Here is a 16,616-nt window from a genome sequence, read left to right as displayed (position 1 = left end):
GAGTATAAAATAAGGCAGATTGTTTTCCAACAGGAATATAGACATATAATTAAAAAGGTTTTCAACTTGCAGACACAGCCTAGATTTGACTATATCTGGGTTGGCAAGGGACACAATGAATGCCTTGTTTCTTTGACTAACAATGAAAACATTTCATTGAAAAAGTACATTTTCAACAGTGATGTCCTAGACTGCAAATCCAATCACCTAAACAGAAGATATTTGGACAGAATATGGTTGCTAGGTACCTATAAAGAAATCTAACTTGGAAAATGCTGATTACTTGATTTTCTGCCATTACTAAGGAGACCTCAAAGAATATATGTTTGTAGTTGAATTTAAGTTGCAGAAAATTCTGGTAAAGTTTTTCAAGTTGTTTTTAATACATTGAGTGAATCAGAGGTGAGAAATGTTCTAAATCAATAACCAGCGTTTGAATGTGACTTTTATATAATTTCTCAAGAGGAGATCTAGGAGACCCAAGGCATTGTAACTTCTAGTCAAGCCCAGACAGCTTGCCACCTTGTTCTCTTAAGAGACAGCTGAACACATGGGAATGACAAAAGGCTACCCGCTTGGGAGTCTATTGATTTTCACATGTTATTTTCCCTTCTGCTTGCCTCTCCCACTAATTTCTCACTCCCTGCTATTTCTTTCACTGCCAGCATGGCAGAGAAAAAGAAAATGTGGTTATTGGTACACATTGGTGGGTATTGTACATATTGGAACTTTGAGTAAGATTTTCTATTTCCATTTACAGTGCAAGAGTGCATACAGAGCAAGGGCATTCTTCTACAGTCCTAATGGTCTCTGGCCAGAAAATGACTGATATCCAGGTGAATTTTGAAATTGTTATTTAGAATGACCTTTAAATGTGTTGCTTTACATGTAATTAGAACTTAAATTAGATTTCAGAAAGCCAGCAAAGCGAGGTGGTAAAGGAATAAGCTCTGGAACAGAATCATGATTCTACATCTCATTAGGTATGTAACTTTGGGTAAACTACTTAACTTCTTTGTGCCTTAGTTTCTTCATTTGTATAATGAGGCTAATCCTAGTATCTACCAGGTAGGCTTGTTGTGGATCAAATATATTGATATATGAAGCATTTAGAACATGCTTGGATCATGATAAATGCAGTTTAAGTGTTTGCTATCACAGGTCCACAATCCCTTATTTGCAATTCTAAAATTGAAAACCTGAAAAAAATTGGTGCATATTGTAGCAAACTCATTAAGTGGTTAAGATCTGACTGAAAATTATCTGTGGTAATTTATAGGCTCACATTATCCCACTTTGTGTAAATACAGTTGTCCCTTGGTATCTGCAGGGTATTGGTTTCAGGCCCCCCTGCAGATACCAAAATTCCTAGATGTTTATGTCTCTAATATAAAATGGTGTAGTACTTGCATATAACCTACACATATCCTCTCATATACTTAAAATCATCTCTAGATTACTTATAGTACCTAACACAATGTAAATAATATGTAAATAGTTAGCAGCCTCTGGCAAATTCAAGGTTTTTTTTGGAACTTTCTGGAATTTTCTTTTTTACAAATATTTTTAGTCTGTGGTTGGTTGAATCCCCAGATGCAGAACCCGTGGATATGGAGGGCCTATGTATTAACGACTGAGGAATTATTAATATGTTTGATTAAAAGCAGCTTCCAGCCTCCCCAAGGTTGTTACATAAGATAGTCATGACTTTCTTAAATCCAAGACATTCTGAATTCCAAAAGACATCACGTCCCAAGGGTTTTGCAGCAGGATAGTGGATCTGTGTTGCTACTATTTCAAGTGATAGGATAGTAGATCCAATCTTGTTTTTTATTTGTTGGAAACAAAACAAAAGATTTGAAAATGTGGAAGCTTTATTTTTTTAAAAATTTTATTTTATTGAAGTATAGTTGATTTACAATGTTGTGTTAATATCTGCTGTACAGCAAGGTGTTCAGTTATACATACATATACATTCTTTTTCATATTCTTTTCCATTATGGTTTATCACAGGATATTGAATATAGTTCCCTGTGCTTTACAGTAGGACCTTGTTGTTTATCCATTCTGTATATAATAGTTTGCATCTGCTAACCCCAAACTCTCAATCCATCTCTCCCCCACCCACCTCCCCCTTGGCAACCACAAGTCTGTCCTCTATGTCTGTGAGTCTGTTTCTGTTTCATAGGTAAGTTCATTTGTGTCGTATTTTAGATTGAAAATGTGGAAGTTTTCATAACAAGATAGAGTTACATAACACATAACACAGTGATCCACCAAGATTGGGGAATGGATGTTCTGGTTAATCAGATGTTCTGATTAGTACAGAGTTGACTATATATGTGATATACATGGATTACAAATTTTTAAAGGGTTTGTATTAGGTATTGTCAACCCAAAAACTTCCTTCAATAAGTGCAGCCTATATTTACTGAGTATTTTCTTTGTCTCAAATACTGTGCTAAACAATTTACATGAATTTTTATTTAATCTTCTCAACAGCCCTATAAAGCAAGTTTGATCACCATCTCACTTTAGACATAAATTAAGAGGTCACCTAGGTGGTTAGTGAGACTGTAACCTAAGTCTTGGCACTCTGAAATCTGTGCCCTTATCTTTGAATTGATTATTCTTTGATGATTCAAAATTTGTGACCCATGACATTATTGTGTTCCAAAGGCATCGTTAGGAACACATAATAATAATAATAGCATTTATTATGCCTTTACTATATCCAGTTGTGCTAAAAGTAGAATCATAACTCAGCTGTGAACAAGTGCCAGTTAAAAGGGTCAATTCAAAACATCTCAACAAACTGTTTCACTATATATATATATTTTTTTAAAAAATAATTTCTATCTTTTGGGTTCTCTGTTCTTAGCACCATTTATTTATTTATTTATTTATTTATTTATTCATTCATTCATTCATTCATTCATTTATGGCTGTGTTGGATCTTCGTTTCCGTGCAAGGGCTTTCTCTAGTTGTGGCGAGCGGGGGCCACTCTTCATCGTGGTGCGCGGGCCTCTCACTGTCGCGGCCTCTCTTGTTGTGGAGCACAAGCTCCAGACGCGCAGGCTCAGTAGTTGTGGCGCACGGGCCTTGTTGCTCCGCGGCATGTGGGATCTTCCCAGACCAGGGCTCGAACCCATGTCCCCTGCATTGGCAGGCAGATTCTCAACCACTGCACCACCAGGGAAGCCCCTGTTTCACTATATTTATTCAGTCATTAGATTCATTACTCAGTGGTTTATCATTCTGGATGAAAGATGAATAAAACACAGGTCTTGCTTTTTAAGAGATTATAATCCCAGGTTAAGTGGTTGCTCTGAAGGTTAATAGATATACTTAACTTTTTATTTCAATTTAGAATTAATAATGAGTTAGTTCACATAAAATGTAGAAAACTTACAACCATAAAGGTCTATTATTCCCCAAACAATCTTTATGCAATAATTTTCATATGTGTTACATCTATATGTATTATAAATCACACACAACAATTTTATAATTTTTGACCTAAACACCTAGATATATTTTAATATATATAGTTTTAAAGAGATTAAGTGGGGAAATAATATTTTACATTAGCTCATGTATTACATTTACATCCAAGTATTTTTTTTTTTTTTTTTTGGCGGTACAAGGGCCTCTCACTGCTGTGGCCTCTCCCGTTGTGTAGCACAGGCTCCGGACGCGCAGGCTCAGCGGCCATGGCTCACGGGCCTAGCCGCTCCGCGGCATATGGGATCTTCCCGGACCGGGGCACGAACCCGTGTCCCCTGCATTGGCAGGCGGATTCTCAACCACTGCGCCACCAGGGAAGCCCTACATCCAACTATTTTTATTCCTTCTTGAAGATCTGGGTTTTCATTTTCCTTTAGCCTGAAGAATTTTATTTAGCATTTCAGCAGATCTGTTAGGTGACAAATTTTCTCAGTTTTCTTTTATTTGAAAACATTATTTCACCTTCATTTTTGCAAGATGTATTTGCTGCATATGAAATCCTGGATTGACACAGTTTTTTCTTTTAACACCCTGAAGATATTGTTTCATGAATTTCTGGCCTCCATTGTTTCAGTTGAAAAGTCTGTGATCATTTGAACCATTTTCTCCTGTGTAATTGTGTCATTTTTTTCTGACTGCTTGCAAGATTTTATCTTTTTCTTTGATTTTCAGCAGTTAGATGATGATGTGTCTACACATAGCTCCTTTATATTTATCATGTTCTGGGTTCACCAAGCTTCTATGTTTATGTGTTTCACCAAATTTGGGAAAATTTTGGCTATTTCTTCAAATACTTTTTCTGCCATAATTCTTTTCATCCTGGGCCTCCAATTACACGTGTTAGATCTTTTGACATTGAGTTCTCTGAGGCTCTATTAATTTTCTTCTAATTTTTTTGGTTTATATTTCAGATTGGATATTTTCTATTGTATCCTCAAGCTCACTGACTGTTTTCTCTGTCATCTCTATTTTGTTTTCAAGCCTATCCAAGGATTTTTTTTTTAATTTCAGAGATTTCATTTTTCAGTTTTAGAATTCATTAGTTTCTTTTGCATAATTTCTATGTCTTTACTGAGATTCCCTAACTTTCCATTCATTACCAGAATATTTTTCTTTACCACACTGAGTGTAGTTATAATAGCTGCTCTAAAAATCCTTGACTGTGTTAAAATTAAATACAAAATGGAGCCCAGACTTGAAAATTCCCTGGGCAGACAAAACCACTTAAACCGCATAAGTGTAACTTAATTTAACTTATTTTGCAAAACAAGTGAAACTTAACTTGGACTGCTTCTTGTAAATGCTTCTGATAATCATAAAAGAAACTTAAGTTGTCTTCCTAAAAATGGTATCAGGTAATCACTTTTAACAAATCCCCTGCAATCCAGAAACCCCCATTATAAGAATCAACCATTTTCACTTTATAAACCGTCCTGTAATGTCATCCCCCTGAGCTTCATATTAGTTTTAAATCTGAAAGCTCCCAGTTCACAAACTGTTCTTATATGCACAATAAACTCTTACTAAATACTATATTTTGGTTTGGTGGTTTTAATTTTCTTATTTCTAGATTTTTGACATCTAGTAATTTCAATTTCTGGATCATCCAGGGTTGATATTTATATTGTCTTTTCTCTTGAGAATGGGTAAAATTTTCCGGTTTTTTTTTTTTTTTAAATATGTTTAGGAGGTAGAGCCCAAGATGGCTGCATGCACATAGTACCCTTGTGAACCCAGCGGGGATGGTTCTTGTTATCTCCTTGAAGCCCATGTCTGGCCCTCCCTCCTGTGCTTATGATGTGAGCTGTTGTAGCGGGGGAGACGAGAGCAATGGCAGGGAGCCTCACTTGGGTGGCAGGCAGGAGCCTATGGGGCCAGGTGCCACTGGCCTGCAGAAGCTTCTCTCTGGGTGTTCCTAGATTGTTCCATGTAAGGGTCACCCTCCCGTCCCACAAAGTGGTTGATCGTTGGAATGAGAAGAGGGTCATATTTGGGGTATATGACAACATCGGGATCCTGGGAAACTTTGAAAAGCACCCCCAGAGAACTGATCAAGGGCCCCATATGTCTTCGAGGCTGGAAGGGGAGTTAATTGCAGCGTTGTATCTGAAAGAAGAGAATGGTTGGAAATCAGATGTTCATTGATGACCTGCACAACCTGAACAAACGCATCACCTATCTCTACAAATTCTTTAACTGGCATGTACAAGTACTGGTAAAAGAGAAAGCTGGGAACTGTGGAAGAGGCATATCTCTCACCCAAGAGAAGGGGAAAGTACTTTTCCTTATGAGGAAAGGGATTTATATGCTCTCAAGAATAAAATGGGACTTCTTTGTAAAAGAAAAAAAAAATATATATATATATATTTAGAAAATTTAGATTATATCGTGGACATTGTCAGTGTTATGTTGTGGATTCTGTTATAGTCTTCCAAAAATTCTGATTTTTTTTTCATTTTGCTAGGTAATAAACTTAGTTGGACTCAAATTTCAAACTCTGTCTCTTGTATGGAAGCTAAAATCACAGTTAAGTTCTTTTATCTTTATCTGAATTTTTCTGACACATGTATGATTTGGAAGTCAGCTAAAGATTAAAAATATATATTGAGATGTAATTTACAATTTTGTATAGCATAAGTGTACAGTTTGATAAATTTTAGTAAACCTAAGCATTTGTGCAACCTCATCACAATTCCACTTTAGAACATTTCCATCACTCCCAAAAGTTTATTCCTGACCATTTGTAGTCAATCTCCATTCTTACCTTTAGCCCTAGGCAACCACTGATCTGCTTTCTATCTCTATAGGTTTGCCTTCTCTAGAAATTTCATATAAATGGAATCATACATTATGTAAACATTTGTGTCTGTCTTTTTCACTTAGCATAATATTTATGAGGTCATTTGTGTTGTTGCAAGTTTCAGTAGTTCTTTTTTATTGCTGAATAATATTTCATCGCATGGATATACCATATTGTGTGCATCCATTCACCAGTTAATGGACATTTGTATTGTTTCCAGTTTCTGGCTATTTTGAATATTGCTGCTATGAACATTCATGTACAAGTCTTTGTGTGGACATATGTTTTTTATTACTTATGGATAGATACATGGGGTGGAATTTCTGGGACATATGATAAGTTTACACATCCAAGAAACTGCCAAACTGTTTTTGTCTTTTCACACTCTCTCCAGCAGCATAAAAGTGTTTTAGTGTCTCCACATCTTCAGTGATACTTGCTATTGTTAAGTCTTCCTGATTTCAGTCATTCTAGCAGATGTAGTGGTAGCTCATTGTAGTTTAATTTGCCTTTCCCTAATGACTAATAATGTTGAACATCTTTTCATGTGCCATCAAATCTTTTACTCATTTAAAAAATTGAGTTGTATGTCTTCTTATTCTAGAGTTTTAATTGTTCTTTATATTTTTTGGGTATGGGTCCTTTATCAGATATATGTTTTGTAAATATTTTCTCCCAGTCTGTGCTTTGTCTTTTTATTTCCTTAAACAATGTCTTTTGAAGAATAAAGTTTAAAAGATACTGATAAAATTCAATTTATCATTTTTTTCTTATTGATTGTGCTTTGGTATTATATCTAAAAAATCTTTACCTAACCCAAGGTCACAAAGATCTTCTTCTACATGTTCTCTAAAAGTTTTATAGTTTTATATCCTATATTTAGTATTATGATCCATTTTGAGTTAAGCTTTGTATGTGATGTAAGATGTGTCTAAGTTTATTTTTATTTTATTTTACTTTTTAACATCTTTATTGGAGTATAATTGCTTTACACTGTTGTGTTAGTTTCTGCTGTATAACAAAGTGAATCAGCTATATGTATACATATATCCCCATATCCCCTCCCTCTTGCGTCTCCCTCCCACCCTCCCTATCCCACCCGTCTAGGTGGTAACAAAACACTGAGCTGACCTCCCTGTGCTATGTGGCTGCTTCCCACTAGCTATCTATTTTACATTTGGTAGTGTATATGTGTCCATGCCACTCTCTCACTTCGTCCAAGCTTCCCCTTCCCCACACCCCATGTCCTCAAGTCCATTCTCTATGTCTGCGTCTTTTAAGTTTATTTTTAACGTGGATATTTTTTCTGTTTTTTTGAAAACATTTTTCTTTCCCACCAATTATCTTGGTGTCTTTGCCAAACATCAGTTGGCCATAAATGTGAGTTCATTTCTGGACTGCCTGTTCTGTTCTATTGATCTGTATGTCTGTCCTTATGCCAAAATCTCATTGTCCAGATTATTGTAGCTTTATAGTATGATTTGAAATCAGGTAGTATAACTTCTCTAGCTTTTTTCTTCTTGTTTGAAATTGTTTTAGCTACTCTAGATATTTGCATCTCTATATCAATTTTAGAATCACTTGTTAACTTTTTTGCCGGGGGCTGCGTTGGGTCTTTGTTGCTGCACGTGGGCTTTCTCTAGTTGCGGCACGTGGGAGCTTCTCTTCGTTGCGGTGTACGTGCTTCTCATCGTGGTGGCTTCTCTTGTTGCAGAGCATGGGGTCTAGGCGCACGGGCTTCAGTAGTTCCAGCACGCGGGCTCAGTAGTTGTGGCGCACAGGCTTAGTTGCTCTGCAGCCTGTGGGATCTTCCCGGACCAGGGATCAAACCCGTGTTCCCTGCATTGGCAGGTGGATTCTTAACCACTGCGCCACCAGGGAAGTCCTCACTTGTTAACTTTTACAAAATAAAACTACTGGGATTTTGATCGTTATTTTGTTGGTTCTGTAATTCAAACTTGAATATTAGCTCAAACTTGAATTTGTAGCTCAATTTATTATTTAATTTATTTGTAAGTATCCTATTATTTTTAATGTTATTGTGATTGAAATTGTTTTCTTAATTTTGTTTTTGGATGTTTTGCTAGTATAGAGAAATACAATTCAGTTTGTATATTAATCTTGTATCTTGTGACCTTGGTAAACTTGTTTATTAGTTCTAGTAATTTCTAAAACATATTCCTTAGGGTTTTCTACATAAAAGATTTTATTGTCTGCAAATAAAGACTTCTTACTTTTTGACCTGTGTGCTTATAGTTTCTTTTTCTTGCCTTGCTATGTTGGAGGTCATAGCTAGTTCAGTGTTGAGTAGGAGTAATAAGAGAGGACAGGACATCCTTGTAATGTTGTTGATATTAGGAGGAAAGCTTTCAGACCGTCACCATTAAGTATGATGTTGTTAACTGTAGGTTTTTTATAGATGCCAGTTATTATGAGGTGGAAATTCTTATCTATTGATAGTTTTTAGAGTTTTTATCATGAATGTGTGTTGGATTTTGTCAAATTCAACTAGAGATTTGAGCAGAGTTTATACAGAAAATTTAGAGCTTCCTGCTTTTCTTCTTTCTGAGATCCCCTAGCACTTACCAACAGCTGTGATCATTTTGAACTCTCCCCTGGTTCTATAGCCTAAAAATCCTACAGTTTTCTATTGGAGTTTTAACTAACCTACACATGGCATGAATGTATCCTCTTACTCTACAAATTATAAAAATGGGAAATTCACCCCATTGCTATCCCTCTTCCAAGTTTAAATTGCCTCCGGAATTGGCTTACTTTTGTTTGTTCTCCAATGCCTATAGTTAGTTATGGTGTTTTGTCCTGTATTGGCAATTTTTATCTCTGGGTGGATTGATCTGGCTGGAGTTTACTCACCAGACTGAAAGTAGATCTCTCATTGATTGAATTTTATATATTAAATGAACTTTGCACACCTTGAATATATCCCACTTGCTTTGTTGACCATTATAATATCTATTTTGTGAAATGTTTCATAAGTCCTTGAAAAGAATATGTATTCTGTTGTGTTGGAAGTACGGAAGTACTCTTCTTTATAAGGTCAGTTAGGTCAAGTTTGGTAATACTTTGTGATATTTTTTTCTGTGTGTGTGTCTTTCTGATTTCATATTTTGCTGGATTCAATTTATTACTATTTTATTTAGGGTTTTTGCACCTATGTTCATAAGATATATTGGCTTATAATTTTACTTCCTTGTAATATCCTTGACAGATTTTGGTGTCAGATTACATTGGCCACATAAAAGAACATGGAAATGTTCCCTCTTTTTCTTTTTTTCAGAAAAATTATTGTTATTATTATTTTTTAGTGTTTGCAGTAGTTCACCAGCAGATCCATCTGGACTTGGATTTTTCTTTATGGGAAAGTTTTTCATTACAAATTCAGTTTCTTTAACAGATATGCAACTATTCTAATTTTACATATATCTATTCTTATATAAGTTAAGGGAAGGTGTGTTTTTCAACAGTTTGTTTCATTTCATCTCAGTTCTCAAATTCTGTGACATACATTATTTATAATATCCTCCTTTTATATTTTGAATGACTGTAAAATCTTTAGCAATGTTCACTTCTTAAATTTCTCATAATGGTAATTTGTATTTTCTTTTCTTATATTTTTTCTGTTTTGTCTTCCTAGAAGTTAATCCGTTTTATCACTTTTTAAAAATTTCACTGTATGTTTGTTTCTATTTTATTGATTCTGTTCTCATTTTATTATTTTCTTTCTTTAACATCCTACTTTTGAGGTAGAAACATAGATAACTGGTTTTTAACTTTTCCTCTTTCCTAATATATACACTTAAGCCTTTAACTTTCCCCACAAGTTTTGATATATTTTTATTATCATTCAATTAAAATATTTTCTATTGTCAATCATTATTTTTTAACTTATGAGTTACTTAGCGTTATATTGTTTAATTTCTGATGTATTGGAGGGTTTTCTAGTTATCTTTCTTTGTAATTTCTAGCTTAATTACTTATCAAAGAATTTATTCTCTTTAACTCAATCCTTTCAAATTTATTTGAGATAATATGCTTTATTTTGATAAACGATTCATACACACCTGAAAAGAATGTGAATTCTATTGTGTTGGATGGAGTTTTCTATGTAGTTCAATCAGGTCAATTGTGGTAACTGTGCTGTTCAGTTCTTCTATATATCCTTACCGATATCTTTGTCTGCATTGATCATTACCAAAATTTTGTTAATATCTCCAACCATAATTGTGTATTAACTATTTATCCATTTAGCTCTGTCCAGTTTAGCTCTTAAAGCAATACATATGTAAAGCAATATGTATTGCTTTACATATTTTGATGTTCCGTTACTAGGTGCATACAAATATAGATTATTATAAAACACTTTTGAATTGACTGTTTTTTAAAATCATATTTTCACATCTCTTTATTTCTAGTTATTAATTTTTGCCTTAAAGTTTTCTTTATCTTATCTATCTGTAGTTACAACCCCTCTCTTTTGGTTAGTGTTTGCATATAATCTCTTTTTCCGTACATTTCTTTCAACTTTTGTTTCCTAACATTTAAGGTCTTGTAAGCAGTGTATAGATTTAAAAAAATTCTATTTGAATAATTTTGTCCTTCAATTGAAGGATATAGTCCATTTATATTTGATATAATTACTATTGTACTTGTGTTTAAATTTACTATATTAGGCTTTATTTTATTTTATTTCTCCTTGTGTTTGTTTCTTCCTTTTTCTTTTTTCCTAACTAACTTTGAATTAATAAGTATATTTTATTATTCTCTTTTACTTCTATGCCTGATAGTAATGCATCTAAAATATTCCTTTGTGGTTAATATAGAGATTACATCATGCATTCTTGAATTATTTCTATCTACATTAAATTAGAATCTACCTTGAATTAATGTTTTTACTCCTTCTGGACAAAGTAAGGATCTCATAAACATTCTCACTCCATTAACTCTCACTTTTTATGCTGTTGTTGTTATATGTCTTAGTTTCCATATATTTTAAATCACACAAGTTACTTTAAAAACATCAACTAATATTAATTTAAATTTACTTACATTTTGAACTTTTGGTGCTTTTCCTTAATTCCTACATCACAAGATTTCCAGCTGGATCATTTTCCTTCTAACTGAAGGAAAATGTCTTTTATATATGTGTAAATATATGTCTTTTAGCATATATTTACACATATATTTACATTGAATTCTCTCAGTTTTGTTTTTGTTTTCTAATTTTAACTTAATTTATAACAGCTTTATTGCTATGTAATTTACATACCATAAAATGCATCCTTTTAAAGTATGACAAATCAGTGTTTTTTAAATTATATTTATAGAGTTGTAAATATACTGTCTAATTTTATATTTACAGAGTTGTAAATATTGTCTAATTTTAGAATATTTTAATCACTCCTGAAGAAACCCTGTACCCATTATCAGTCCATATTCCATTTTCTCCCTAGTCCTTGGCAGCTGATAATCTACTTTCTGTCTCTATAAGTTTGCCTATTTTGGACATTTCATATAAATAGAATCACAAAAATATCACCTTTGTGTGGCTTCTTTCACTTAGCATAATATTTTCAAGGTTTGTCTATATGAGCATGTATAAGTACTTCATTCTTTCTTATGGCCAAATGCTAGTCTGTTGTATGGATATACCACATTTAATATTTTTTTAATATTTTTTATTGGAGTATAGTTTATTTACAATGTTGTATTAGTTTCAGGTGTACAGCAAAGTGAATCAAGTTATATATATACATATATTTACTTTTTTTTAGATTCTTTTCCCATATAGGTCCCACATTTGATATTGATTCATCACTTGATGGACATTTGGGTTGTTTCTGCTTTTTGGCTATTATAAATAATGCTGCTCTGAACATTCATATACACATTTTGCTATGGACATATGTTTTCAATTCTCTTGGGTACATACCTAGGAGTGGAATTGCTGGGTCATGTATTAATACTATGTTTGACTTTTTGAAGAACTGTCAAACATTTTCCCTAAAGTGGCTGGAAGATTTTATAATCTCATCAGAAATGTATGAGGGTTCCAGTTTCTCCACAAACTCACCAACACTTGTTATTGTTTTTTTATTTTAGCTATTTTAATGGCTTGGAGCTGGTTTCTCATTGTAGTTTTGTATTTGACTAATGATTTTGAACATTGGGTGCTTATTGGGTATTTGTATATTTCTTTTGGAGAAATACCTTTTGAAATCCTTTGCCAGTTTTAAAATTGAGGTATTTGCCTTTTTATTGCTGAGTTGTAAGAGTTCTTTATATATTCTTTATAGATATCAAATACATGATTTGTTGATATTTTCTTCCATTCTTTGAGGTGTTGTTTTTTTTCATCTTCTTGGTGGTGTCCTTTGAAGTGCAGATGTTTTAATTTGATGAAATCCAATTTATGTATTTTTTTCTTTTTGTAACTTTTTTGTCACTTGTGCTTTTGGTGGCATGCCTAAGAAACCATTGCTAAATCTAGGTCTTGAAGATTTATGTTTTCTTCTAAAAGTTTTATGACTTTAGCTTTACTTTTAGGGCTACAGTCCATTTTGAGTTAATTTTGTATATGATTCAACTTTATTCTTTTGCATGTGCATTTGAGGTTGTCCCAGCACCACTTTTAAAAAGATTGTTCTTTTCCCATTGAATTGTCCCCATTGAATTTTCTTTCTGACTTTTCATGTGGATGTTTCCTAGTTATTCTCTTTCAGTTTACTAATCTTTACTTTGCCTTATCTGCTATTAAACTCATGTATTAGATTATTAATTTCAATTATCTTATTTATATAATTTCTTCTTGATTCTATTTAGTAGATAACTGTTTTCTTGAAAATTTTCCATCCTTTTCTCTTTTTTAAAGAATACATTATCTAATGATAACTCCAATAGCTGTATCATCTTTAGTTCTATTTCTATTCTCAAATTTTTCCTATTTTTATATGTTCCAATTTCTTGTTTTCTCTAGTAAGATTTGATGGAATATTGATATCCTGAATGAAAAATTACAGGGGTCCTAGGTGATGATGTCTTTCCCCAAGATAATTTAATTTCATTTTGACAGGAAGAGAGAGATATGGCAGATCATCTTGATCTAGTTGAAGGTGGATTCTCTACTCTGATTGGATTGGTTTTGTCCTAATTTGTCTTCAATCTCAGGACACAGTCCTTATTTCTAGGGTATACCTTTTCTGTGGTCTCAAGTGTAATCATGAGGGTGTTTCCTACATCCCCTTTACTTTTTGAGCCCTGAATTATGTTCTACATGTCCTCAGTACTACCATACTGCCAAGATCTTTGCTTAGCTATCTGGCATACTACTAATTTTGGCTAGGTTTCTGGGAGTCTTGCTTTGTGTATGTGCGGTTTCAGAGCTGGAAAACTCTTTGCAGGGAAGTTGCATGCAGAATTTCAGGTACACTTTTTTTTTTTTCATGTGCTTATTTGTCATCTGTGTATTTTCTTTTTTTTTTAAACATCTTTATTGGAGTATAATTGCTTTACAATGGTGTGTTAGTTTCTGCTTTATAACAAAATGAATCAGTTATACATATACATATGTTCCTATATCTCTTTTTCTGTGCTTTCTTTTTCCTCAAGTCTTAACCGCGTTGGCTACCTTCAACTCTGAATTCTGTCTCTTCAGCCCAGTGAGAGTGTTACAAGCAAGGTTTGTCTTTGTGTTTAGCCTCTGTTTTTCTGCTGCCAATCTGCAGGTGTCTTGAGGAAGAACACAGTGCAGAGTCTCACCTCAGTGTGCTTGCCTTCTCTCCAGGACTGCTGCTTCTCAAGTTCTGCCTGCCATCAGTATTTTCTAATGTGTCAAACTGTTGTTTCATGCATTGTATGATTAATTTTGGCAAGAGAATTATTCTGATATATACTTTTCTATAATAGCTGGAAGCAGAGTTTTCCCAGCTTTCTTTGGAAAAATATACATGGAAAATTCCTACTTTTTACTCTAATATAGTTCTGTCATATCAGCAAGTAATATTCTTTAAAAAATCAGATACTTTCCTGGTGTTATAATTCAGGATTTTATTTGTGATTGAAAGCCTTGGCATTAAATAAATCCTAAGGAGAGTGCCCTAAAATTATATATCAGTGCTACAACATTTATACAGAGATATGATAATTCAAAATTTATAAAAGCAGGCTGGGGTTCTTTGTGTTATATATAAGAGACCTCAACATATGTGATGTGTAATATGTTAAAGAAAACCTTTTTATACCAATATTTTGATCCATAGTTAATATGTCAATTATCCTTAGCATTTAATTCACTGTATTTTTGTTTGTCTTAGAGTGTAAAACATATTTCAAGAATGACAATTTGAGTGGCCCAAGTCTCTAAAATGTCTCTAATAAAATTTGAGCTACTTGCTATATTTTCTCTCAATAACCTTTTTTTGAGAATTAACAGAATCCTTCTATTGATCTTAGTTCTACCCAGAAATATTACAGTACATATAAACATATTTATTGATATTGCTTTTGATGACTATCAAGATGTTTCTTCTGCTGAATATTATTTTTAAAGTAATGATTGACAAAATATTTTTCTCTCTCTTTATCCTTGCCTAAGTTTTCGCAAACTGTAAGTATATCTACTAAGTATCAGAATAGGAACTAATCATTTCTGCCTACTCACTGTCATTGATACTTTGACAATTATCAAAAATCTTGACATTTTATTATAATTCACATGAATGATGAACATTTCCTTTAAAACAGAATGTTCAGCTTGACTTGGAGAATTGCGGAAATAGCTGTGACATTTAAAAAATTGTATTCAAGTAATATTTGTAATGGGGAAATTTATGACTTCAGGATAAGCAAAGGAGATTACTGTCTATATATTCAGTGCAATGTTAGAGCCTTTGGGGATTATCTGAACCTTTAGGGATATGCAACTTTGTCTCTAACTAAGCTATTTTACAACTCTGTACAGAGTGAAGTTAAGTTGTAGAAAATGTATAACAATGCAAATAATTCTTGTCTGTAGACATGCAAAAAAGATTCTGTCTAATGGAAGGAAAACATTTTTCCTCCTGTGGGAAAACCAGTTTTGCAAATTCATCTCAGTATTACAGACTCAAAAGTATGTCTTCTTTGAGGTCCCCTTTTAAACCCATTGAAATGGGTCCCTCATTTAATTAATGAGTTAAATAACATCTTTGACATGTGTTAATTTTATATTTATATGAGAGACATTTTATCTTCTTTTGAAAATTATCATCTAACCTAATGCTCCCTTGGGCTTGTCATTTATGGAACCTCTTAAGGAAGAGATGAATTCATGTGTGGATGGAATTTAGGCAGATTTGAATGGGCGTAATGATGGTCAATGAAAGTGTGAAAGACAAGAGCTTGCTTCTTTCTCCAGGCTTGAGATATAAACCCACTCAACACAGGAAATCAGTCTTTAAGGTTATAGAGATTTCTCAGGGTTTTGTTGTTGTTGTAGTTTGTTAACTTTAGTAGTGCCTATACAAAATCTATTTTTGCATCAGATCTGTTACATACACTGCAATTATTTTTAATATGATTTTTGGTTGTACTCTTTATTTCAAAGTCTGGTTTACTTCTTCACTTCAAAGATTGGTTCAGTAACTAAAACTGCCCACACTTCTAATGATAACTACCAATAAAGAGGAACATGAATTATTATATATTTACAAATCATTCAGATGTAGGACAGTCTCTTAGGCCACTTACAAAATAAAATCTTGTTCATTTCTGTACTCCTTCACCGGCAACAGAAACACAAGGAGTGATTTCCCCATCATTACTACTACACTAATTGTCCAGGATTTCATCTCTCCTATCTTGGGTTTGAGAGGGCCTAAAATATTATAATCAGGAGGATTTCCTCCATGGGTTATTCAAACAGTAAAATCCTATACCCCAGAAGGCATCATCACTGCTCAAAATCAATAGGTGAACCACTGGGTTCTAAAGTCCTTTCTTGTTGCTAAAGAGAGGATCAACTGGAGTAGTGTGACATTCTCACTTGTGAAGGCTCCTGCTTTCTCAGCTTCCATTCATCATCTGAGCACTTGAATAGTGCTCTTGGCAGTGGTCCTTAATTAGGTCTACCTACTTGTTTCTTCCCAGGTAGCAAGCTCTCTTGGGCTCCAAAGCTCCCAGGGTCCTTCTGGTACCCCCTTTCATTTACTCACCTCTTTCCAACTTCCTTTTTGCCAGGGATAGTGGGAAGGTGGAGGGAAATCTATTCCTCTCTATTCAGACTTCCTTCACAGGCACTTTTTCTTTCGGCAA

At 33.7% G+C, this 16,616-nt stretch overlaps 1 pseudogene; it reads left to right on the top strand.

Moving 5' to 3' along the window:
* Window positions 1-5,338: 5,338 nt before the first annotated feature.
* Window positions 5,339-7,209, top strand: LOC102974837 (39S ribosomal protein L51, mitochondrial-like; annotated as a pseudogene).
* The last annotated feature ends 9,407 nt before the right edge of the window (window positions 7,210-16,616 follow it).

The sequence above is a fragment of the Physeter macrocephalus genome, chromosome 5 (genome assembly GCF_002837175.3).
Source record: "Physeter macrocephalus isolate SW-GA chromosome 5, ASM283717v5, whole genome shotgun sequence".
Lineage (NCBI taxonomy): Eukaryota > Metazoa > Chordata > Mammalia > Artiodactyla > Physeteridae > Physeter > Physeter macrocephalus.
The sequence above is the reverse complement of the archived record's forward strand: the minus strand, read 5'-3'. Positions and strand labels throughout refer to the sequence as shown.